This window comes from Vicia villosa, unplaced genomic scaffold (genome assembly GCF_029867415.1).
Source record: "Vicia villosa cultivar HV-30 ecotype Madison, WI unplaced genomic scaffold, Vvil1.0 ctg.002690F_1_1, whole genome shotgun sequence".
NCBI lineage: Eukaryota > Viridiplantae > Streptophyta > Magnoliopsida > Fabales > Fabaceae > Vicia > Vicia villosa.
This window is the reverse complement of record NW_026706007.1, coordinates 130737-156179: the sequence shown is the minus strand read 5'-3', so window position 1 is coordinate 156179 and position 25443 is coordinate 130737. Positions and strand designations below refer to the sequence as shown.

The following is a 25443-nucleotide window of genomic DNA, read 5'->3' as shown; positions in this document are numbered from 1 at the left end:
GGCAACTGATAAACCATTTATCCCCAACGGAGTGCGTATCTCAAGGAGAAGACATCTTCTGATCATCACAAGATTCAAGTCGTATCATAGGATTTCACATCCGCGACAATTCTATTCACATTCACTTTACATTTTATAATCATCATATTCATGCATATCACACATCATAATTACATAATTAGCATAGTCTAGTTAGGCTTTGATCATGCTAGTGCCCGAGTCACTTGGGCATTGTAATACGGTGAACTGACTTTAAAGAAATGTTGCGGTAAGCAAGAGTCGCCACCGACTTTTATTTTATCCAAATTAATTAGAAAGGCTAAAAGAACAGGAAAAACCTTTTAAATAAAATAGGGTTCGAGGGGTAATTATGCAAATGGAAGGTGTAAGGCACCCTTTGCATCCATGGTTTTCCATGGGCTCTTAACTGCTTTGCTCGTTTTGAAACCAAAAGTTTAGAAATGTATAGAAGATGAAGAAACAAGGACTTTATCTCGTAAATGAGTGTAGCCTTGAAAGTGTTTAGAAAAGAAAAAGTTGATAAAAGACATTTTAGCCAGAGCAAGGCAATTAGGGGCAATTACCTTATAATTTGAAAAAAAGAGTTCTTTTAGCCTTTCAGGGTGAAAGGGTCTATCCATGCCATAGAGGGCAGGAAGCCTTTCATTTGGAGGTAAACGGGTCATCGAGTTATCATTCGCCACAAGACTGACCCATGCCATAGAGAGGCAGGTAGTCTAAGGGAAGGATCAGAATAGCCTTTTTCGTAGGCAGCCAGAGGATACCTCAGCCTTTTTCGTAGGCAACTTCCGAGGGTCGAGGTCATATTAGTGTATCGAAGGCAGCATCATTAGGGTCGTATGACCTTTATTTATCGAGGCAACATGGCTGAGGTATCCTCGTATTCGAGGGACTGACTATTCTGCAAAAAAACACAAGGCAACAGGCAACGAGGCAACAGAGAGGTTACCCCAAAAGTGTGCGTGGGTGCAACAATCACGTGATCATGTTCAGTTATGTTATCTTGTAAAATTACGTGATGCTAATTCAATTAATAAGTTGCACTCCCTAGAATTACTAACCACACAGTTTAATATAAACAGTAATAACGGGGAAGGGAAATTTTAACCAGCGGAGGAGAGGGAAATTGAAACCAGCGGGATATAATTAAAACAAAGGGTTTAACACAAGTAATAATTGAGGACAGGGTTTAGTGTTACCGATACGCGTAACTTTGGCAATTTGACAAACCCTGAAAATTGGAAACGAAAGAATAAACAAAGAAGGGTGAGTGCATTATCGGTTCGGAGGCAAACGAGGTTAACCCTAAAAATAAAAGGATAAAGAGTTTAAAAATAATTAAATAAACAAAGAAAAGCACTTAGCTTTGCATTTGATCTGATATGGTTGGCAGTCGGAGGAAACCTCGGGATTAACCCTGAAAAATTGGCAAAGGCAGAAAAATAGATGGAGTGAATGTATGCACAGTTCAAAAATATAAGGGCAAACCCTAAAATCAAAAGGAAACAAAATAGACTTTTAAATACTTAGCTTTTAGAAGGGCGTGGCGCGTGGTCGGAGGATTTTGTTTAACCCTGAAAATTTGGCACGAAGAAGAGAAAGGGAAATGCCAACCCTAACAATAAACCCCTAAGGTTTATTAAGAAAACTTGTTGTGACCTGAATGCTATAATCAGGTGTGGTCGAATCTTTAAGGTTCACCATGGAAAGCGTTGGATCAATCCATGCATGCACAAGCTATGCATGTCTGCAAAACAGTCCAATGCTCATGATGGTAGTACCTCGCAAAAAAAAGTGGTAGTAAGGACATATGAGAAAATAACAAAAATTATAAACAATTATCGATAAAAAAACAAACAAGAAAAATTTAAATTAGGACTAAATCAAATTCTAAAAAGAAAATAAAAATTTAATAAAAAAAGCTAATCAAAAAATTGTTTTTGTGTTTTTATATGGGAAAATAAAATCTAACTAAATATTTTTGTATTTTTGTTATAAACTAAATTCTAAACAAAATTAATTAAATTATAATAATATATTTTTGGATGAAAAGAAAATTAATGATAATTTTTTAGATAGAGCAGCATGTGATGCGCTGCTATCTAGTACCTTTGGAAACCAAAGTTAATTTTTTATGTTATAAATTAAAAACAACATCTAATCAGAATTTGACAAGTGGCATTTTAAAGAAAACATAAAAAATAAAAATAAAATAAAAGGGCACCGCAAAGAAGATTGAAACATGGTGAGCCGCCCCCTTATGCCATGTATTATTTTTGTTTAGAATTTTTAGGAAAAAATTAAAACATACAAAATTTGACTTTTCAAACCTCTAATGACCCTGTATGCAATAACAGGTAGTATTTTGAAAAAAAGCAAGCACAAAGCACAACAACTTATAAACATGAAAAGAACAACTTTCTTCTCTTCTCAACCAAACAATCATTCATCTTTTTAAACTCAATTTCTTCTCCATATTAAACAAGCTTCAAGACAGAACAAATATTCACCGCGCGACCCATGAAATTAAATAAAAAAGGAGCAAATAAAGCTTACAAGTGACGGATTTGAAGATAGATCCGACGGGATGTCGTCGACGGCGGCTGAAGCGGCGGAAGAGATGGAACACATACGTTTGATGCAGATCGACGAAGCGGATCGGGTATCGTCGGAGGTGCTTCCGATGGCTGGGCTTCACCGCGATTTGACGGTGGCTGAGAGTGGTGGATCCCGGCGGAAACGGTGTTTCGCGGCCGTGCGGTTGCTGGAGTTTCGCCGAAGGTTCTCAGTTGTGAACAACTTTCTTCATCATCATCGGTTCTACTGTGTAGTTGGCTGCAAAAAAAAACCTTGATGCAAATCGTTAGAATATGTAAGGATTTGTAGTAATTAGTATGGATTTTGTGTAGTTTGAATACATGAGAGATGACTAAAAATATGAGAAAAAAACAAAAATTGTATGAGTAACAAAGTGTGAAAAATTTTGTTAATTGTTAATCTTGGTATTTACAGTGTAAAAAATTATATGTGAGTGTATAGTGTAAAAATATTAAAATGATGGTGTGCAGAACAAAAGGGTGCAAGCTTTGCACATGAATATCAGTGACGTGAAAATAAGGATTCAATTGGTGGTATGAGGATGAAAGTATATGGGTTTGTTGTGTATGTACAGTGGTGAAATTGTACGTGAATCCCGTGAAAGTCAGGGTCTTGTTCCTATTTATAATATACAAAATTAGGTTAAATTTAATGGACCATAATTAATTAAAAAATAACCAAAAGCCCAAACAAAAAGAATTATCTTAAATGAGTTTTTTATGATTATATTTAACTAATAAAAAAAACTAACCTAAAATGTAAAAAATGTGTAGAATTTAAAATCTTTTTTATTTTATTTTTTTGGAAAAAGTAAAAAAACTATGAAAATTAATTTCAAATAATAAAGAACAATTTTTTTGTGATTTTAAGAAAAAGTCATTTAAAACGGAAATTAAGTTAGTAACAAAAAAATAATAATAATAATAATAATAATAAAGAAAACTGTTAGTAGTGAGACTCGAACACGGGATCTCGCGCTATTGTATCTTTCACGCTCAAATTCTTACCAAGTACGTCAATTCATTTATTCTAAATAAAATGGCGTTTGTAAAAATATGAGGGCAAATTTTGGGGTATGACAGCTGCCCCTGTTCAATTGTCTTAAACCTGAAGATGTAGAGTGGTTTGTATGCCAGTCGGTATCTGAAGGTGGAAGATGATTGAACACTAGAATACCAAGAAATTTGCCCTAGCTGAAGTAGGGACCTTTGTCGGAAATGGGCTTGAAGATGCCATCCGGTGTTGTGAGTATGAAGTGTTTTGAGAAGTAGTTATTTGAATGTTGATCGTTACGGAACTGCTTTTAGATTTTGAAAAGTTGATCTGAAGGTAGATCGTTAAGGAACCGTCCAAGGTATCGACTTAGATCTAAAGGTAGATTGTTAAGGAACCGTCCAAGGTATCGACTTAACTCTGAAGGTGGATCATTAAGGAACCGTCCAAGGTATCGACTTAACTCCCCAGGTAGATCATTAAGGAACCGTCCAAGGTATCGACTTAGATCTAAAGGTAGATTGTTAAGGAACCGTCCAAGGTATCGACTTAACTCTGAAGGTGGATCATTAAGGAACCGTCCAAGGTATCGACTTAACTCCCCAGGTAGATCATTAAGGAACCGTCCAAGGTATCGACTTAGACCTAAATGTAGATTGTTAAGGAACCGTCCAAGGTATCGACTTAACTCTGAAGGCGGATCATTAAGGAACCGTCCAAGGTATCGACTTAACTCCAAAGGTAGATCATTAAGGAACCATCAAAGGTATCGACTTAACTCTGAAGGTAGATTGTTAAGGAACCGTCCAAGGTATCGACTTAACTCTGAAGGTGGATCATTAAGGAACCGTCCAAGGTATCAACTTAACTCCAAAGTTAGATCATTAAGGAACCGTCAAAGGTATCGACTTAGATCTGAAGATAGATAATGTTTATTTTGACTGCAGTAGTAACCTAAAGAAGGTAAAGTTAGTTTTCTTTATGCCATGTCATGATGCATGTAATGCGTTTATGTGACAGGATTCTCAAAATAAATGAGAACCTCGCATGTTATGTACGCACTTTTCGCGATGCTTTATGTATTATGTATGAATGTGTATGCAATTGTATGAATATGTTTATGACATGTGATATGTGAATATGATTTTTTGTTGTCTCGATTGAGAAAATAAATCTCTGTATCCTTGTGATTTTACTGTCCGATCTTATCTTGAAGGTGCTCAGCTGGGGATTTATGATTTCTGCTTGGGGACGATCAGTAACTTGATGTACCCTGATTGGGGATTAGAGATATTAATACACCATGTTGGAGAAGAGAAAAGTGTTGGAGAACCGGTAGTGTTGAAGATGTAAACTTTGTTGGGGAGCCATGTCTTTGTCGGGACGAGAGCATTTGAAGATATCTTCTTAATGATTACTCTGTGGGGGATATGATCCTGTGTAACCGGCTTTGTGGAAAGGCATGAATGCTTTGAATATTGCCCCCAGTGATTTATATTGATTAGGACACACCACTGAGTATTGATTAAGATGTCAAACTGGACTTGCATAGATTTGCCCCTGCTAGTAGGGACTTTTGGAAAGATTCGCCTCGCGAGGACTTGATGAGATGTGCACTATGGGCGTCATGCCCCTAGTAACTAGTATGATGCCTCTGACTGATTGGGAAGTAGCTTCAGACCCACTTGGGTGTATGCCCCTGATTGTGTTGGCATTTGAGAGATTCTCGGAATCTTGACTTAATTACCCCAGATTGACTGGATAAACCATGTCATGCCCCCTTGTACACATAAGAGACATTGCTTCTGAAGTGATTTTGTCTGTCGGGATAACTTTTAGTCATTAGTTGTACCATGTGCAAATTCTTCCTGATACTAACATTCGAAATTATGTAGAAAAATATGTTTAATAATGAATTCATGAGATGCAATGCATACGTTTGTCTTGAGTTTTTTGGAAAAACATTAAACAGGAGATGTAAAAGCGCGATACAAACATGATTTTTGTAAAAACGTGATGTTTTGTAAAAGACGAGATACCAACTCGGCATTTGTGGTGAACCTTAAGGAGTCGGGATACCTTTTTGATGACAGTATGCTTTCGAACTAACCATGCTTCAGTTAGGACTTTTAAGGGTTGTAACGTGGCTCGGATCACGGTCTAAGAAACAAAGGATAACGGCTCAAAATTTGATTGTACCCACCCCTCTTCGTGATGATCTTCGATCCTAAGCTCAGTTAATTTAACTTGCATTCAGTTTCCAAGAGACTTTTGGATTTTCACTTTTGATAACGATGATGGTTCTCAAGCAAATAGAAATTTTGAGATGGCAGTCACTTCTTCCTTTTGGTAGTCACATCATTGTGTTGTTCAGGAATTTATTGACTTCTCTTTTTTCATCTTTTTGATATCCCTAACTTTTGCCTGAACTGTCTATCTTGAGCTAACGGGATGCCTTGATTTTTGTTCTTTTGATTTTTGACTTAGCATGCTTTGTATATGTTTTTTCATTTTTTTTGTTTGAAAGGATATTGACTGCCTTGCTTAATGATTGATGAACCATCATTGGCTTTTGATCGACATCTCCAACACTTCTTTGATGTGTGCGGATGAACGCTTGTGATTGAAACCTTCGTTGAAAGGTGTACTGAATGGTTCTCTTAAAATAGAATGCACAACCAAATTAACTGAGAACTACCCTGCCCCAGGTTATGATCAAGGGTTTTAATTTTTACAAGAAAGAAACTTCTACTTCTTAGGCTCAAAGGAGTTGACGAGGGATTAACATCCTTATATCTCCACTGTTTAGGAATTGAAACAATGCCTGTACATCGTCAGCATAGTCCGCTCAAAAGCATACCGTATGAGGTTGCGGTATCGTTTTTGTCATTCTCCCTCAAAAGGTATACAGCTTTAGCAGGAGTTAAGTATCATAAAACATATGCAAAGTAAAGATGCAGTTTAAATGAGTGATAACGAAATAATTTATTCAAGACAAGAATATGCAATGCACTGATGATGATTATTAAAACAGATAATGTCTATCATGATTCAAATGTTTAAACAAACAGAATAAGGACTTGCAAACGAAAGTAGAACTAATGATCCAAAAGTTCGTCCGTCTAGACGTCAATCAGTCTTGTCATGACTAGGCATAGGAGCGGTGATCATCACAGGAGTCTTGGGATGAGGGAATTCAATTTCTCCAGCATCGATCATGTCTTGAATCTTGTTCTTCAATGACCAGCAGCTATTTGTATCATGACCAGGACTATCAGAGTGGTATGCACACCTCACATTAGGATCATAGCTACGAGCAGAAGTACTAGGATTCTTAGGGGGATCCTTTAAGGAGATCAACTCCGACCTCAGTAGGTGTTGTGGTGTCGTTTTCTTTACCTCCCCGTTTCACTTGGGAGGACGGCACGCTAAACCCTTCACGCGAAATTTGGAAGGAGAATGCGCCCGTGGTGGGATGAATTTTGTTTCAGTTCTTCCTACGATATCACACGAACTTTCTTATTGGTCCTACGAGTAGGAAAGGGAAAAAAAGATCTCAACTAAACCCTAGGAGTTTGCTAAGTGTGGGGATTTCACCTAGACTAGAAATTCTGGAGTCCGGGGGGTCGGTTATACATAGGGAAGTGTTTAAACACCCTACATATCTGTAGTACTCTACAGGAACCTTCTCTGTGTCATTGTGATTGTGTTTGCTGCTAATGATTGGGAAAGTTTCTCCTTTGTGTTAGGAGAGAGAATTGAATTGATTAAAGAAAGACAGACAGATAGACAGACTGACTATTTTTGGTATTTTATTAGCTCGCTGAGATTCCTTGTGAACCTCATGCCTACATATCCCTAGTGGAAGTCAGAGCTTAATGTAGTTCGGGGAACTAACTAGGGAAATTACTTGTTTTTGGTGCCTTGCTTGAAGCTCAAGGTTGAAGCTTGGAATTAAATCTCTGTTTACAGTAAAGAGACATGAAATCATCTTTACAGAGAGGTATTTGTACTATTCTACCACAAACATTTAAAAGTGACAGAAAAGCTAAAAAAAATGATGTTTCATTAAGAGGGGAGTCTACTTGGTTGATCAAGTATGACAGCCATCGTGCCTCTAAAATGAAAGAAAGATGCTCATCCAAATTAGGGAAAGTGTACAAGTCTGGGGATGTGCCAGAGCATGTCTTTCAGAGTCCTAAATGGGAGACATTGAATGAAATTGAAATTGAAATGTTTGTTTGTTTGAATGTGGTAGAGTAGTAAAAATATCTCTCTATAGAGATAAGCTATGTCTATTTACTATATGAAAGATTTGACTTTAGCTGGCTTGAATGAGGCCCAAGCTTGAGGCTTTTTGATTGATTTTATTGATTTATTGAAATGATAACTCTACTGGGGAGTATTTAAACTAAGGATTTTTTGGTGTTCTGTACGAAGCCCAGAATTGAGGCTGACTCTACTTAGGGAGACTCTATTTGGGGAGATTATCTCCTAAGAGAATGAATCTTTGATTTTTGAAAGACTGATTTTGGAGGCTAACCCTTTCCAGGGGTTTTGACTTAGCTGGAGAAATTGTCTGTTAAAAGACTGACTTTATCATGTTTTTTGGAGGCTGACCCTTTCCAGGGGTCGTGACTCTTTTTGATTAATTGACTTTGGAGGCTAACCCTTTCCATGGGTTTTTATTGAAATGATGGATTGATTTGGAGGCTAACCCTTTCCAGGGGTTTTGACTCTTTTGGTGAATGGCAGAAAGATTATCTAGTGGAGACTTCTTGTTTAAAGCCCAAGATGAAGGCTGACTCATGTTGAGGATAAGCAAATATGGATCCTAGACTCTGCTAAGGAAGATTGATGAAGATAAGGGTGACAGAGACTGTCCATGTCTCTCATTCCAAAAGGTGTACTCAATGCAAAATTGAGATAAACTTGGCTTGTTAAAAGTCTGGTTTAAATTGGAAGAAAACTCACCAGGGTAGGCTAAAAGGTGACTAAAGACCTGTTCCTATGTTTATAAGAAACCTGATGGGTCCTTGTATACAAGCTCAAGAGGAAGCTGGAAATGCTTTTAAGAAGCCTGTGGGTCCTTGTACAAAGCCCAAGAGGAGGCTAATCGAGGGTCCTTGTTATAGCACAAGAGAAAGCTATGTAGTTTTGAACTTATTTTGGCTCTAAGCAAATGGGTAAGAGGTTTCACCGGGAATAATTCCTCTTTGGGTGGATGTGTCCTATATTTTTGGATTCTAAGGTTTTTGCCAAGATGTTTCACTGGGAATAATTCATCTTGGGGGTTTGAACTACAGATCTCTAATTAGGAAAGAGCCTTCACCGGGAAGACATTCTCAATCCTAGGTCATATTCCTATAATATATATATATATATATATATATATAGTTTAACTGTCCTAAGGTTTATACTCAAACGTAGTTCTAAACTAATATATATGCACAATTTATATTTGACAGTAATTTAAATAAAGACTGTAAATTGAAAGCTTGTAAAGCCTAACCTGGATGGAGCGGAGGCCTTTGAAGAAGTATGTACAAAGCTTTACCAGCAATTGATGGATAACAGTTGAATATATATATGATAAACAGTTAATGGTTTTTGAAAACAGAAGAAGTGAAGATGGACAAAGGTCACATAGGTATCTGAAGAGTTTCACCGGGAATAATGCCCTTCAAATACCAGAAGAATGTTTTGAAAACAGAAAGAAGATTTTGAAAATACAGTTTTGAAAACAAGCTAAGAAGAGAAGGTGTTTGGGACTTACACTCTATTAGAGGCCCAGTACTTTATAGTACTGGTGTAAAATTAGTTTTGAAAATGATTTGAAATAATATAAGGTTTTGTTGTTTGAAAACCTTAATTATTCGATTTATTCGGAGATTGAAAACAGTTTTGAAAATTGACAGAAAGTCAACTTAATTAAGGTAAAGAAAAAAGATCTATGCCTAATTAAGACCTAAATAATTAGGGTTTTATCATAAACTTTATTTACAAAAATAATTAGGTTAAAACAAAATGAATATATGCATTTAAAGTATTTAAGAAAACACTTAAAACATACTATTTTAGACCTAATAAAAATATATGAAATAAATAATATTTTTATGATTTTTTTTATTATTCATAAAATAGATATATTAAATAACAAGTGTGTGAAAAATGAAGTGAAAATGATTTAATTTGATAGGTTAATTAATTGTGTAAAGTTGTGAAGAAATCAAATGGGAAAAGTGATAAAAAATAAGGTTTTGTCACCTAGAGGGATTGAACTCACGCCCTCCAAGTCACACACCCAAAACCAAACCACTGGGCCAGCGCGCGCATGGTGATAGTAAACTGACTCCTTTGCAACTCATATGTTATTCAAGTGTATAGAAGCAAAAAGAAAATAAAATCAAAAGGTCTGGGGCGAGGGGGATTCGAACCCCAGACCTTGGGCACGCGCAACACACAAACACTCTTTACCACTGGGCTATCACGTTTTAGTCGTTTATGAAACAGGTATCATTCAAAATAAAATAAACTCAACCCTGAATTTGAAATTTGCGCGCCACCACCATTGTCATCTTCAACCTCAAGTTCTCAGATTTTGAATTTATGAACTTGCTCATTTCTCAACCATTTGCAAAGATGTAAAGATGAAACTTATTCTAAATTCACTCACGATCCTAAATATGTAACTAACATAAATTTATATCAACTATATCTAACTAATTTACCAGAAATCGCGAAGAACCCTAAATTTTGAAAATCAAATTAAATGACTATACTGAAAGATAAATGAATGATGATAGAGGGTTTTCAATCCTCTGATGATGCTTAACAAGATAGAATCGAGCTTTATCACAAAGAGTGCTTAAATTAAAGAGGTAGAGTTCAGAAACTTACCTCTGAAAATGGAGGTCGTGAGGATGATAGAGAGCGCCTGGGCTTGTATGAATGATCCCAAAAGCTTCCTTGTGGTTCAGTGATGCTAACTGAATGCTTGTTGTAACCTCAATCCTCCTGAATTGTTCTATGGACCTCCCTCGATTTGAGCTTCAAGTGAACATGGAGGGTGATGATTCTTGAGTTACAGATGAGCTGCAGCCATCTGAACAGCTTCACTACCTCCTATGGAACATGCCTGGATGCTTAGCTTGATTGGAAACCTTCTGAATTGCACTATGGACCTCCAACTGCAACTGCTCCAAAGTGAGAGCAACAATGGTGTTCCTCCACTTACAGAAGTGATCCAGGTGCTTGGATCACCTCAAATGACCTCCCTTGAGATGTTAGAATGCTTACTTTCCAAAGATGAGCTCTGGTTTGAAGAAAACGATTCTTCTTGCCAAAGAACTTTGAAAAACAATAAGCATGAGAAGAGAAAGAGAAAGCAAGGAATTGAGTTGCTTTGGTGTGTTTTTCTACTGAAGTATGCTCCCCTATTTATAGGTAAATGGTTCAGTACTGATTGAGAGAGTGAGCTTGCTTAATGAGAGAGTTTTGGTTTCTTAGCCAAGAAGAAAATTTGAAAAGATCCTAAATGCAATGATGCATTTTCGGGCTAGCTTCCCCAACCATTGATCTTGTATGATCCAAGGGAACATTTCTGATTCAGAGGAGAGTTCTAATTGGCTTAGAACAAGATTCCTTGATGATTCATCATTTGCCATAAATTCAAAAATGCAATCATTACATAATCACATGCCTTTGTTTTTGGGAATCTTCTCTAATCCTTATGCAATGATGAATTTGGATGTGTGGTATGGTTTCAGATGTATTAGAGGTCGTGTAGCATCACTTAGTGAAGCAAAATGCACAAAATTGCAAAGTTTCAAATTGTACATGACCTATAATTTCACTTCATGAGGCCAACTTTGAACAAGCATAACTCTTAGCTCAAAATGAATTTGGAGAAGGTTGAACACAATTTGGAAAGCCCTAAACATCTACTTCAAATCATTAGTTTGGAGTTTCTTCAGAATCCTTTGGCAAATTTGTGAAAAATGAGGCCAAAGTTGGAAGAAAACTAGGTTAAAACACTTAGAAAAATTTCTAAGTGTTTATGACCTAAAACTCCAAAATTTCCAAAACTCTTAAATGATTGATCTTTTGAAAAAAAGTTCCTTTGTAAGATGTTGTTTTATTTTGCAAGATCTACAACTTTCATGTTGGAAGTTTTTTGAGTTGTGTAGGTGAAATTTTGAGTTCTCACCATGCCTTAAAAAACCCTAATTCCCGACTTTTTGCTCCTTGATGAATTTCTTTGAATTTCTTTGGTCAAATGACTTTAATATCCATATATTGATGATATTGATCCTTGAAAGTCATGGTTTGACCAAAAATATCAAAAGTCAATGGTGATCCCATACAGTTGACTTTTTCCAAATAAGGTGAGATTTTGGACTTTTGTGTAGAAACAAGATCTTCTCCTTAAATGAATGATGTAAAGGGATTATATTGAGGTAATAGAGACTCTTGGATCATGTCTTGAGTTTTAGATCCATGCCCTGATTAAAAGTCAACTATCTTGGGGAATTAGGTCAAAAACCCTAATTGTCGACTAGAGGACAATGATGACTGTAGACTTTGAATTGAGGTGTAATGTCCAGTGGATCTTGTCATATGAGTTATTTGAAGATGATTGATGTCTTTGAATGGTCCCCTAGGGCTTTTTAGGGTTTCCCAAAAGTGTTCCCTGATTTTAGTCCTTGATAAGGCTCCAAACCCTGGTCTGTTGATCTGAGTAATTTTGTACTTAGATGACTGGGTGTCTAATCAATCATAGGTGAAATAATGAAGCTCTTGAGTCTCATGATTGTGTTAGAGACTAATCCTCCTATTGATTGATCCTTTGCCTGAGTTTTCTTGTCTTTGAACACCCTCGATTGAATGTCAGACTGCTCTGGGTACTTACTTTGACTTGATGAAAATCCTGAAGATATGTCATCTCAGGGGGGTCAAAAATTAGGGTATGACAGGTGTTATAATGCTTAAGCCAGTGACATATTGATCTGGGTGAATTGACGCTTAGGTGCATCTGACTTGCGTCTTTGTTGTGGAACTAGTGTAGAGGTCAGAATTGTCCCCACAGATTGGTTGTGTCCATTGCGACCTTTCAGATTGTGCACAACATTGTTCGTGATGAGAGAAACGGGTCATACATTTAGACCATATGTGATAGAGGACGTCAGAGCAAATAGACCATATATATTGAGGGATATCATAACGAGTCGTACATTTAGACCTTGTCTGTTGAAGGATGTCAGAACGAGCCATACATTAGACCATATCCGAAGGGGAATATCAGAACGAGCCATACATTAGACCATATCTGAAGAGAAATAGCAGAACGAGTCATACATTAGACCATATTTGTTGAGGAATAGCAGAACGAGTCGTACATTAGACCATATCTGTTGGAGGGTGTCAGAACGAGTCATACATTGGACCATATTTGAGGAAGGATATCAGAACGAGTTATTCATTAGACCATATCTGAAGGAGAATACCAGAACGAGTCCTACATTAAACCATATCTGATGAATAATGCCAGAACGAGTCATACATTAGACCATATCTGATTGAAGATACCGGAATGGGTCATGCATTAGACCATATCTGATTGAGAAATACCAGAACGGGTCATACATTAGACCATATCTGATAGAGAATGCTTGCTCGTTAGAGTCGATGAGTTATTTGACGAAGTTTTGGAATGTAAAAAGGCTTGTCAGAATGAATCTCCAGCTCGATTATATCTGAGAGGAATGATTGTCGAGGCGGAACCTGAAAACAAAGTTAGAAACATGCAATGTCATGAATGCAAATGAAATGTTTTCAAGGATCTTTAAGGCATTTAGTTAGCAATATTAGAAAATGATTTGGTCGCGTCTTTGTCTGAAGAAATCAGAATTTTGTCTTTGAACGTCTTTCTTTGAGAATCAAGCTCACCATATCGAGTGGGTCATCGCCTCTGATTCGCTGATACTTCTGAATTGGAAGGTATGTGGCCAGAGGAAAATAAATCCTCTTGCCCCTTGCTAGGTACTGAGTCTTTGAATTGGGAGTTGTGTGGCCAGAGGAAAATAAATCCTCTTGCCCCTTGATTAGGAAATCAACCTTTGATAAGGGCACCTGAAATTGTGCGCCCTAAATTCCTAAGATCCTTGAAAGGGTTAGTTAAATCATGTTATGCTTATGATGTCATGATGTCATGATGTTATGCGAATGCAGTTCATTAGGCATAGTGTGGGGTAGTAAGGACAAACAAGTCCTTTTAACAAAACCTGCAAGGAAACGAAAGTTAGTAGCAAACACAAACAAGTCACGCAGGTCACACAAGTCACACAATTTTGCCTTATGGTTAGGCTTGCACGTGGTCAAAAGGTATGTACCCTCCTCCTGAAGTTTAGTTGGTTCAAACCTGTCCTATATAAAGATCGGGTTCTAGGGAGCTCATATCATTGACCTTTCTCGAAGGCGCTTATCTCAGTTCGGCAATCGAATCGCCAACCGAAAAGGTCCTGAAAGTCCAGTCCATATGAGTGTAGCTTCGAGTATCAACCAACTTCAGTCGGAACCAAAGCCAGCCATCTCGCTACTTTCTAATAGGCTAAAGTCAAGTTCGACTAAGGTTCTAAGGGCAAATTAGTGCTTAACGACACCACGCGGCAGCCAAGCATTTCCTCAGGTCGGATCCCAAGGAACACCAGGACAAACCAATGTGTCACACTAACGATGGCCATCAGATCAACCACATCAGTATACGCTGTGCAGTCTCCTTGATCTCATGCCATATACCTAAGGTACTCAGATCCGGGTTAGGATCTTTCACACATCAAGATACCCAAAACAGCCCTGCAAAAATAAAGCAAGCAAAGCAAACAATAGAAAACATTTAAGGTGAATCCTAAACTTTTAAGGTAACCCCTCTTTTATCGAAATTAATCCCCAGCAGAGTCGCCAGTTCTGTAATACGGTGAACTGACTTTAAAGAAATGTTGCGGTAAGCAAGAGTCGCCACCGACTTTTATTTTATCCAAATTAATTAGAAAGGCTAAAAGAACAGGAAAAACCTTTTAAATAAAATAGGGTTCGAGGGGTAATTATGCAAAGGGAAGGTGTAAGGCACCCTTTGCATCCATGGTTTTCCATGGGCTCTTAACTGCTTTGCTCGTTTTGAAACCAAAAGTTTAGAAATGTATAGAAGATGAAGAAACAAGGACTTTAGCTCGTAAATGAGTGTAGCCTTGAAAGTGTTTAGAAAAGAAAAAGTTGATAAAAGACATTTTAGCCAGAGCAAGGCAATTAGGGGCAATTACCTTATAATTTGAAAAAAAGAGTTCTTTTAGCCTTTCAGGGTGAAAGGGTCTATCCATGCCATAGAGGGCAGGAAGCCTTTCATTTGGAGGTAAACGGGTCATCGAGTTATCATTCGCCACAAGACTGACCCATGCCATAGAGAGGCAGGTAGTATAAGGGAAGGATCAGAATAGCCTTTTTCGTAGGCAGCCAGAGGATACCTCAGCCTTTTTCGTAGGCAACTTCCGAGGGTCGAGGTCATATTAGTGTATCGAAGGCAGCATCATTAGGGTCGTATGACCTTTATTTATCGAGGCAACATGGCTGAGGTATCCTCGTATTCGAGGGACTGACTATTCTGCAAAAAAACACAAGGCAACAGGCAACGAGGCAACAGAGAGGTTACCCCAAAAGTGTGCGTGGGTGCAACAATCACGTGATCATGTTCAGTTATGTTATCTTGTAAAATTACGTGATGCTAATTCAATTAATAAGTTGCACTCCCTAGAATTACTAACCACACAGTTTAATATAAACAGTAATAACGGGGAAGGGAAATTGTAACCAGCGGAGGAGAGGGAAATTGAAACCAGCGGGATATAATTAAAACAAAGGGTTTAACACAAGTAATAATTGAGGACAGGGTTTAGGGTTACCGATACGCGTAACTTTGGCAATTTGACAAACCCTGAAAATTGGAAACGAAAGAATAAACAAAGAAGGGTGAGTGCATTATCGGTTCGGAGGCAAACGAGGTTAACCCTAAAAATAAAAGGATAAAGAGTTTAAAAGTAATTAAATAAACAAAGAAAAGCACTTAGCTTTGCATTTGATCTGATATGGTTGGCAGTCGGAGGAAACCTCGGGATTAACCTTGAAAAATTGGCAAAGGCAGAAAAATAGATGGAGTGAATGTATGCACAGTTCAAAAATATAAGGGCAAACCCTAAAATCAAAAGGAAACAAAATAGACTTTTAAATACTTAGCTTTTAGAAGGGAGTGGCGCGTAGTCGGAGGATTTTGTTTAACCCTGAAAATTTGGCACGAAGAAGAGAAAGGGAAATGCCAACCCTAACAATAAACCCCTAAGGTTTATTAAGAAAACTTGTTGTGACCTGAATGCTATAATCAGGTGTGGTCGAATCTTTAAGGTTCACCATGGAACTGCAGGCTCTGAAGCGTTGGATCAATCCATGCATGCACAAGCTATGCATGTCTGCAAAACAGTCCAATGCTCACGATGGTAGTACCTCGCAAAAAAAAAGTGGTAGTAAGGACATATGAGAAAATAACAAAAATTATAAACAATTATCGATAAAAAAACAAACAAGAAAAATTTAAATTAGGACTAAATCAAATTCTAAAAAGAAAATAAAAATTTAATAAAAAAAGCTAATCAAAAAATTGTTTTTGTGTTTTTATATGGGAAAATAAAATCTAACTAAATATTTTTGTATTTTTGTTATAAACTAAATTCTAAACAAAATTAATTAAATTATAATAATATATTTTTGGATGAAAAGAAAATTAATGATAATTTTTTAGATAGAGCAGCATGTGATGCGCTGCTATCTGGTACCTTTGAAAACCAAAGTTAATTTTTTATGTTATAAATTAAAAACAACATCTAATCAGAATTTGACAAGTGGCATTTTAAAGAAAACATAAAAAATAAAAATAAAATAAAAGGGCACCGCAAAGAAGATTGAAACATGGTGAGCCGCCCCCTTATGCCATGTATTATTTTTGTTTAGAATTTTTAGGAAAAAATTAAAACATACAAAATTTGACTTTTCAAACCTCTAATGACCCTGTATGCAATAACAGGTAGTATTTTGAAAAAAAGCAAGCACAAAGCATAACAACTTATAAACATGAAAAGAACAACTTTCTTCTCTTCTCAACCAAACAATCATTCATCTTTTTAAACTCAATTTCTTCTCCATATTAAACAAGCTTCAAGACAGAACAAATATTCACCGCGCGACCCATGAAATTAAATAAAAAAGGAGCAAATAAAGCTTACAAGTGACGGATTTGAAGATAGATCCGACGGGATGTCGTCGACGGCGGCTGAAGCGGCGGAAGAGATGGAACACATACGTTTGATGCAGATCGACGAAGCGGATCGGGTATCGTCGGAGGTGCTTCCGATGGCTGGGCTTCACCGCGATTTGACGGTGGCTGAGAGTGGTGGATCCCGGCGGAAACGGTGTTTCGCGGCCGTGCGGTTGCTGGAGTTTCGCCGAAGGTTCTCAGTTGTGAACAACTTTCTTCATCATCATCGGTTCTACTGTGTAGTTGGCTGCAAAAAAAAAAACCTTGATGCAAATCGTTAGAATATGTAAGGATTTGTAGTAATTAGTATGGATTTTGTGTAGTTTGAATACATGAGAGATGACTAAAAATATGAGAAAAAAACAAAAATTGTATGAGTAACAAAGTGTGAAAAATTTTGTTAATTGTTAATCTTGGTATTTACAGTGTAAAAAATTATATGTGAGTGTATAGTGTAAAAATATTAAAATGATGGTGTGCAGAACAAAAGGGTGCAAGCTTTGCACATGAATATCAGTGACGTGAAAATAAGGATTCAATTGGTGGTATGAGGATGAAAGTATAAGGGTTTGTTGTGTATGTACAGTGGTGAAATTGTACGTGAATCCCGTGAAAGTCAGGGTCTTGTTCCTATTTATAATATACAAAATTAGGTTAAATTTAATGGACCATAATTAATTAAAAAATAATCAAAAGCCCAAACAAAAAGAATTATCTTAAATGAGTTTTTTATGATTATATTTAACTAATAAAAAAAACTAACCTAAAATGTAAAAAATGTGTAGAATTTAAAATCTTTTGTATTTTATTTTTTTGGAAAAAGTAAAAAAACTATGAAAATTAATTTCAAATAATAAAGAACAATTTTTTTGTGATTTTAAGAAAAAGTCATTTAAAACGGAAATTAAGTTAGTAACAAAAAAATAATAATAATAATAATAATAAAGAAAACTGTTAGTAGTGAGACTCGAACACGGGATCTCGCGCTATTGTACCTTTCACGCTCAAATTCTTACCAAGTACGTCAATTCATTTATTCTAAATAAAATGGCGTTTGTAAAAATATGAGGGCAAATTTTGGGGTATGACAGGCATGTACTCGAGTTTCCCCTACAAATCGTGAAAGAACTTTCTTCTTCATAATGACGGTTCATACGCAAGGATCTCCCCAGCAAGTCAACAAATGGTAATCTCCTTCAAAGAGATAGTTTGTTCACTTTTGGAGTTCCCCAGCTGAGATTCTCCCGCAGAGCGACACTCGGCAATCTTCTTCAGACAAGATAGTTTGTTCCGCATTTGAATTCCTCACAGAGTCGGCAAGCGGTGTTTCTTCTCCACGTAGTTCAGATTCCCTGGTAGAATTGACAAGTGGAAATTTGTTTTTCCTCCTGGAAAACAGTTGGATAAATACCCACAGAGTCAATGAATGATAGTCTTCGTCGGGAAAACAGTTCATCCACCTTCAAGCGAAGTCATTAGCCCCTCAAAAGGAAGCCTGATGAAGTTTCTTATCAATCATCAAATGGCATTTCTCCCACAAACGCTGGTGAGAAGTTTGGTGAGGAAACAAACCTTTGGAAATTTTCTCTTTATCTGAGATATTGTCCAAATTATAACTGAGACCAGTTCTGCGATATAGACATCCGGATCGAGGGGAGGTTATCACAACTGAGACAAGTTTCGAGATACGGACATCCGAAACGAGGGGAGGTTGTTTATCATCACTATAATAGAGACCAGTTCCGCGATATAGACATCCGGATCGAGGGGAGGTTATCACAACTGAGACCAGTTTTGAGATACGGACATCCGAAACGAGGGGAGGTTGTTTATCATCATTATAACTGAGACTAGTTGCGCGATATAGACATCCGGATCGAGGGGAGGTTATCACAACTGAGACCAGTTTCGAGATACGGACATCCGAAATGAGGGGAGGTTGTTTATCATCATTATAACAGAGACCAGTTCCGCGATATAGACATCCGGATCGAGGGGAGGTTATCACAACTGAGACCAGTTTCGAGATACAGACATCCGAAACGAGGGGAGGTTGCTTACCTTTTTCTAAGTATCAACGCTTAGTTAAAGAAGATGGATTGCGCATTTTACATTGCCATCCATTCATCAGAATCCGCATAACGTGTTTCCACAGGAGTTTTGTCTCCTCATCCCCCGCCAAGTGCAGCAACGAGATCAGATCATGCAAGGATTTTATTATCACTACAACATCTCAGGAACGCCCAAAATTCGGGCATTCTTTGGTATTTAAGTCTCTTTCACACAAGAGAGGTCGAGATATCAATCTCTCTCCCTCCGAATGAAAGAAACTTAAATAGGGGCATCCGTCATACCCTAATTTTGACCCCCCCCTGAGATGTCATATCTTCAGGCTTCTCATCAGATCAAAACAGATACTCAGAACAGTCACTTGTTCATCTGGTGCTAAATCGAGGATGTTCAGAAACAAGAGAACTCAGGCAAAGGATCAATCAATAGAAGGATTAGTCTCTAATACAATTATGGGACCCAAAAGCTTCATTTTATTCACCTATGATTGATTAGACACCCAGTCATCTGAGTTCAGATTTACCCAGGTCACCTGACTAGGGTTTTGAGCCCATCAAAGGCTATAATCAGGGATCACATTTGGGAAACCCTAAAAAGCTCCAGGATATCTATCAAAGGCTTCAGTCATCTTCAAATGATCCATATAACAACATCCATTGGGCATTACACTTCAATTCAAGATCCACAGTCATCAATTTCATCTGGTCGACAATTAGGGTTTTTGACCTAATTCACCTGGACAGTTGACTTTTAATCAGGACATGAACCCAAAACTCAAAACATGGTTCAAGAACTTCTATTACCTCAACATAGTCCATTCATATCATTCATTTGAGGAGGAGAACTTGGTTCATCACAAAAGTCCAAAATCTCACTTCATCTGAAAAAGTCAACTGTACAGGATCACCTTTGACTTTTAGGGTTTTTAGTCAAACCATGACTTTTAAGGATCAATATCATCAATATATGATTATTAAAGTCATTTGACCAAAGAAATTCAATAAAATTCACCAAGGATCAAAAAGTCGAGAATTAGGGTTTTTAAGGGCATTGTGGGAACTCAAAATTTCACCTACACAACTCAAAAAAATTCCAACATGAAAGTTGTAGATCTTGCAAAATAAAACAACATCTTACAATGCAACTTTTTTCAAGAAATCAACCATTTAAGAGATTTGGAATTTTGAAGCTTTAGGTCATAAAAACTTAGAAATTTTTCTAAGTGTTTTTAACCTAGTTTTCTTCCAACTTTGGGCTCATTTTTCACAATTTTCCCAAATGATTCTGAAGAAACCCCAAACTAATGAATTGAAGTAGATGTTTAGGTCTTTCCAAATTGTGCTCAACCTTCTCCAAATTCATTTTGAGCTAAGAGTTATGCTTGTTCAAAGTTGGCCTCATGAAGGAAAATTATAGGTCATGCATCATTTTGAAACTTTGCAATTTTGTGCATATATGACCTCACAAATGGATGCTACACGACCCATAATACATCTACAAACATGCCATGCATTCATTTTCACCATGGAATAAAGATTGAGGAAGAGTCCCAAAACAAGAACATGTGATAATGTAATGATTACATTTGGGAATTTATGGCAAATGGATGAATCATCAAAGGAATCTTCTCACCAACCAATTAGAGCTCATTCTGCATCAGAAATGTTCCCTAAGATCAGATGGAATCAATGGATAGGGAGCTAGCTCGAAAATGCAATGATCACATTTTGGATGTTCCTTGAATTCCTTCATGACCAAGAAACCAAAACTCTCTCATTAAGCAAGCTCACTCCCTCAATCTGTACAGAACCATTTGCCTATAAATACAAGTGCATTCCTCAGTATCAAACACACCAAAGCAACTCTATTCCTTGCTTTCTCCATCTCTCTCTCTCTCTCATGCTTATGGTTTTTCAAAGTTCTTTGGCAAGAAGAATCGTTTTCTTCAAACCAGAGCTCTTCTTTGGAAAGTAAGCATTCTAACACCTCAAGGGGGTTCATTTGAGTTGATCCAAGCACCTGGAACACTTCTGTAAGTGGAGGAACACCATTGTTGCTTTCATTTTGGAGCTCGTGCAGTTGGAGGTCCATAGAGCAATTCAGAAGGTGTCAAGCAAAGCCAAGCATCCAAACACATTCCTTAGGGTGTAGTGAAGCTATTCAGATGGTCGCAGCTCATCTGTAACTGCAGATTCATCAACCTCCATGTTCACTTGAAGCTCAAATCGAAGGGGTCGGGTAGAACAATTCTGAGGTATTCAAGTCATAATAAGTATTCAGTTAGCATCACTGAGTCCCAAGGAAGCTTTTAGGATTATTCATTCAAGCCCAGGTGTTCTCTATCATCCTCACGACCTCCATTTTCAGAGGTAAGTTTCTCAACTCCACCTCTTTAATTCGTGTACCTTTTTGGTTAAAACTCAATGCCATTTCATTCAGCATCATCAGAGGATTAAAAACCCTCTATCATCAGTCATTTATACTTCAGTATAGCCATTTAATTTAAAATTCAAATTTTAGGGCTCTTCACGTATTTTAGATAATTCAGTAGATGTAGTTAATATAAATTCACGTTTGTTACATATTTGAAATCGTGAGAGAATTTAGAGCAAGTTTGGTCTTTACATCTTTGCAAATGGTTGAGAATTGAGAGAGTTCAGAATTTCAAAAATATAAGAGCTTGAGGTTGAAGATGACAATGGTGGTGGCGCGCAAAATTCAAATTCAGGGCTGAAGTTTATTTTATTTTGAATGGTGGTTGTTTCATAAACGACTAAATCGTTACAGCCCAGTGGTAAAGAGTGTTTGTGTGTTGCGCGTGCCCAAGGTCTGGGGTTCGAATCCCCTTCGCCCCAGACCTTTTGATTTTATTTCTTTTTTTTGCTTCTATACACTTGAATAACATATGTATTGCAATGGAACCGTTACCTTGTCACCAAGCGCGCGTTGGCTCAGTGGTGTTGTTTTGGGCTGGTAACGTAAAGGGCGTGGGTTCAAGCCTTGGTAGAGACAAATCCTTATTTTTTTTATCACTTTTCTCACTTATTTTCTTCACAACTTCACATAACTAATTCACCTATCAAACTAAATCATTTTCACTTCATTTTTCACACACTTATTAATTAATATGTATATATTATGAATAATCAAAAAATCACAAAAAATATTATTTATTTTATATATTTTTATTAGGTTAAAAAAGGGATTATTTTTAAGTGTTTTAAATATATTTTAATACATGTTTTCATTGAAATTTCAAAACCTAATATCTCATAAATATTATTAATGATAAAATCCTAATTATTAAGGTCTTAATTAGGTATAGATATTATCATTACTCTAATTAAGTTGACTTTTTGTCAAAATTCAAAACTATTTTCAAGCTTCAAAAGTAAATAGACGATCGAGGTTTTCAAACAACAGAACCTCGCATCTTCTCAACTTTTTTTCTCATAAACAGTAAATCATTTTCTCTGGGCCTCTAATAGAGTGTAAGACCCAACACCTTCTTTCTTTTCTTTGTTTGTTTTCAAAAACTGTATTTACAAAATCCTCTTTCTATTTTCAAAACATTCTTCTGGTATTTGAAGGGCATTATTCCCGGTGAAACTCCTCAGATACCTATGTTGACCTTAGGGATGGCAAACAGACCCAAACCCGCGGGGCCCGCCCGCACTCGAACCCGAGTCAACGGGTGAAAACTCGAGTTGACTGGGTTTGGGTTCGGGTTCGGGTGTCACCCGATATTTCGGGTGCGGGTTTGGGTAGTGTGAAACCCACGCCCGAAACCCGAAATCACACCCGAATATATATATATATATATATATATATATATATATATATATATATATATATATTTATATATATATATTATATATTATATATAATATATAATATATAATATAATATATATATATATATATATATATATATAATATATAATATATAATATATATATATATATATATATATATATATATATATAATATATATATAATATATATATAATATATATATATATATATATATATATATATATATATATATATTTATATATTGCGGAAAGTTGTAAGAAAATTGTAGGAAAAATATATTTTATGTATTTTGTTGTGGGTTCGGGTTTGGGTGAAAAAACCCGAACCCAACGGGAGTGGGCGTGGATGTTATTTTGTCACCCGAATAGCTTTTGGGTTTGGGTTCGGGTTCGGATGGTAATTTCGGGTGCGGGTTTGGGTAGTATGAAACCCGCACCCGCGGGCACCCGTTGCCATCCCTAGTTGACCTATGTCCATCTTCACTTCTTCTGTTTTCAAAAACCTTTAACTGTTTATCATAAATATTCAAACTGTTATCAATCAACTGCTGGTAAGGCTTTGTACATACATCTTCAAAGGCCTCCACTCCATCCAGGTTAGGCTTTATAGCTTTCCATTTACAGTCTTCATTTAAATTACTGTCAAATATAAACTGTACATACATTGTTTAGAACTACGTCTGAGTGTAAACCTTAAGACAGTTAAACTATATATATTATAGGAATATGGCCTATGATTGAGAATGTCTTCCCGGTGAAGGCTCTTTCCTAATTAGAGATCTGTAGTTCAAACCCCCAAGATGAATTATTCCCTGTGAAACATCTTGGAAAAACCTTAGAATCCAAAAACTAGGAGTTTCTTCCACTCTTAAAACCAGACTTTCAAACAAGCTAAGATTGTCTCAATCCCATATTGAGCACACCTTTTGGAATGAGAGACATGGACAGTCTCTGTCACCCTTATCTTCATCAATCTTCCTTAGCAGAGTCTAGGATCCATATTTGCTTATCCTCAGCAAGAGTCAGCCTTAATCTTGGGCTTTAAAACAAGAAGTCTCAATTAGATAATCTTTCTGCCATCCTTAAAATCCCCTGGAAAGGGTCAGCCTCGAATCTCAGTCAATAAAAAGAGTCAAAATCCCCTGGAAAGGGTTAGCCTCCAAAATCACTCCTTTAAATCCAAAACGCCTGGAAAGGGTTAGCCTCCAAAATTCATTCTTTCAAAAGGATAATTTCCCCAGCTAAGTCAAAATCCCCTAGAAAGGGTTAGCTTCGAAAAATCAGTCTTTTAATAAATAAATCTTCCAGCAGAGTAAAACTCCCCAAAGAGTCAACCTCAACCTTGGGCCTCATACAAGGCATGGAATAATAACTTCCCCTGTTAAGAGTCAGCCACAACCTTGGGCTTTGTACAAGGCAGATAATAGAGTCTCCCAGTGAGTCCTTCATCATCAAGTAGCCACAACCTTGGGCTTTGTACAAGGCAGATAAACCACATTTCCTGTGTCAAATATTCCTAACCTCTAGGATCTTTTCCCCATAGAGTCATCCATACTAAGTTTCCTCAACAGTTAGCCACAACCTTGGGCTTTGTATAAGGCAGAAAACAATATTTTCCCTAGCCAGAGTAGCCATAACCTTGGGCTTCATACAAGGCACAAAAAGAGTCTCCCTAAGTAGAGTTAGCCTCAATTCTGGGCTTTGTACAGAACACCAAATAAAATCCATCAAATAAACACTCTCCAACTAGAGTCAGCCACAATTCTGGGCTTTGTACAGAACACAAAAACTTCTTAATTTAAGTAAATCCCCAGTAGAGTTATCTCTCAAGGTCAATAAATAATAAAATTAATCAAAAAGCCTCAAGCTTGGGCTTCATTCAAGCCAGCTTAAAATCAAATCTTTCAAACAGTAGATAGACATAGCTCATCTTCATAGGTAGATATTTCTCCTATCTCACCACAAACAAACAATCATTTCAAACAATCATTTCAAACAACAATCATTTCAAACATTCTACCATTTAGGACTCGTGAAAGGCATGCTCTGGAAACACACCCAGACTTGTACGAACCTTTCCCTAATTTGGTTGAGAATCTTTCATTCAAGAGGCATGTTGGCTGTCATACTTGATCAACCAAGTAGGCTCCCTCTCTTAATGAAACATCATTTTAGCTTTTCTGTCACTTTAAAAATATTTGTGGTGGAATAGTAGAAATACCTCTCTGTAAAGATGATTTCATGTCTCTTTACTGTAAATAGAGATTTAATTCAAGCTTCAACCTTGAGCTTCAAGCAAGGCACCAAAAATCATTAATTTCCCTAATTAGTTCCCCGAACTACATTAAGCTCTGACTTCCATTAGGGATATGTAGGCATGAGGTTCACAAGGAATCTCAACGAGCTAATAAAATACCAAAAATAGTCTGTCTGTCTGTCTTTCTTTTTTAATCAAAAATTTATTTCCTTCTCCTAACACAAAGGAGAAACTTTCCCAATAACAAGCAACAAACACAATCACATTGACACAGAGAAGGTTCTCGTAGAGTACTACGGATATGTAGGGTGCTTAAACTCTTCCCTATGTATA

General features: G+C 36.9%; 1 long non-coding RNA gene across 1 annotated transcript; it reads right to left on the bottom strand.

The window, feature by feature from the left end:
* Positions 1-250: 250 nt before the first annotated feature.
* LOC131639575 (uncharacterized) lies at positions 251-9114 on the bottom strand. The gene is made up of 2 exons (XR_009294992.1): positions 2578-9114; positions 251-1802 (listed from the first exon to the last, which is right to left on the bottom strand). It is a non-coding gene; the product is annotated as an uncharacterized LOC131639575 (long non-coding RNA).
* Between the last annotated feature and the right edge of the window lie 16329 nt (positions 9115-25443).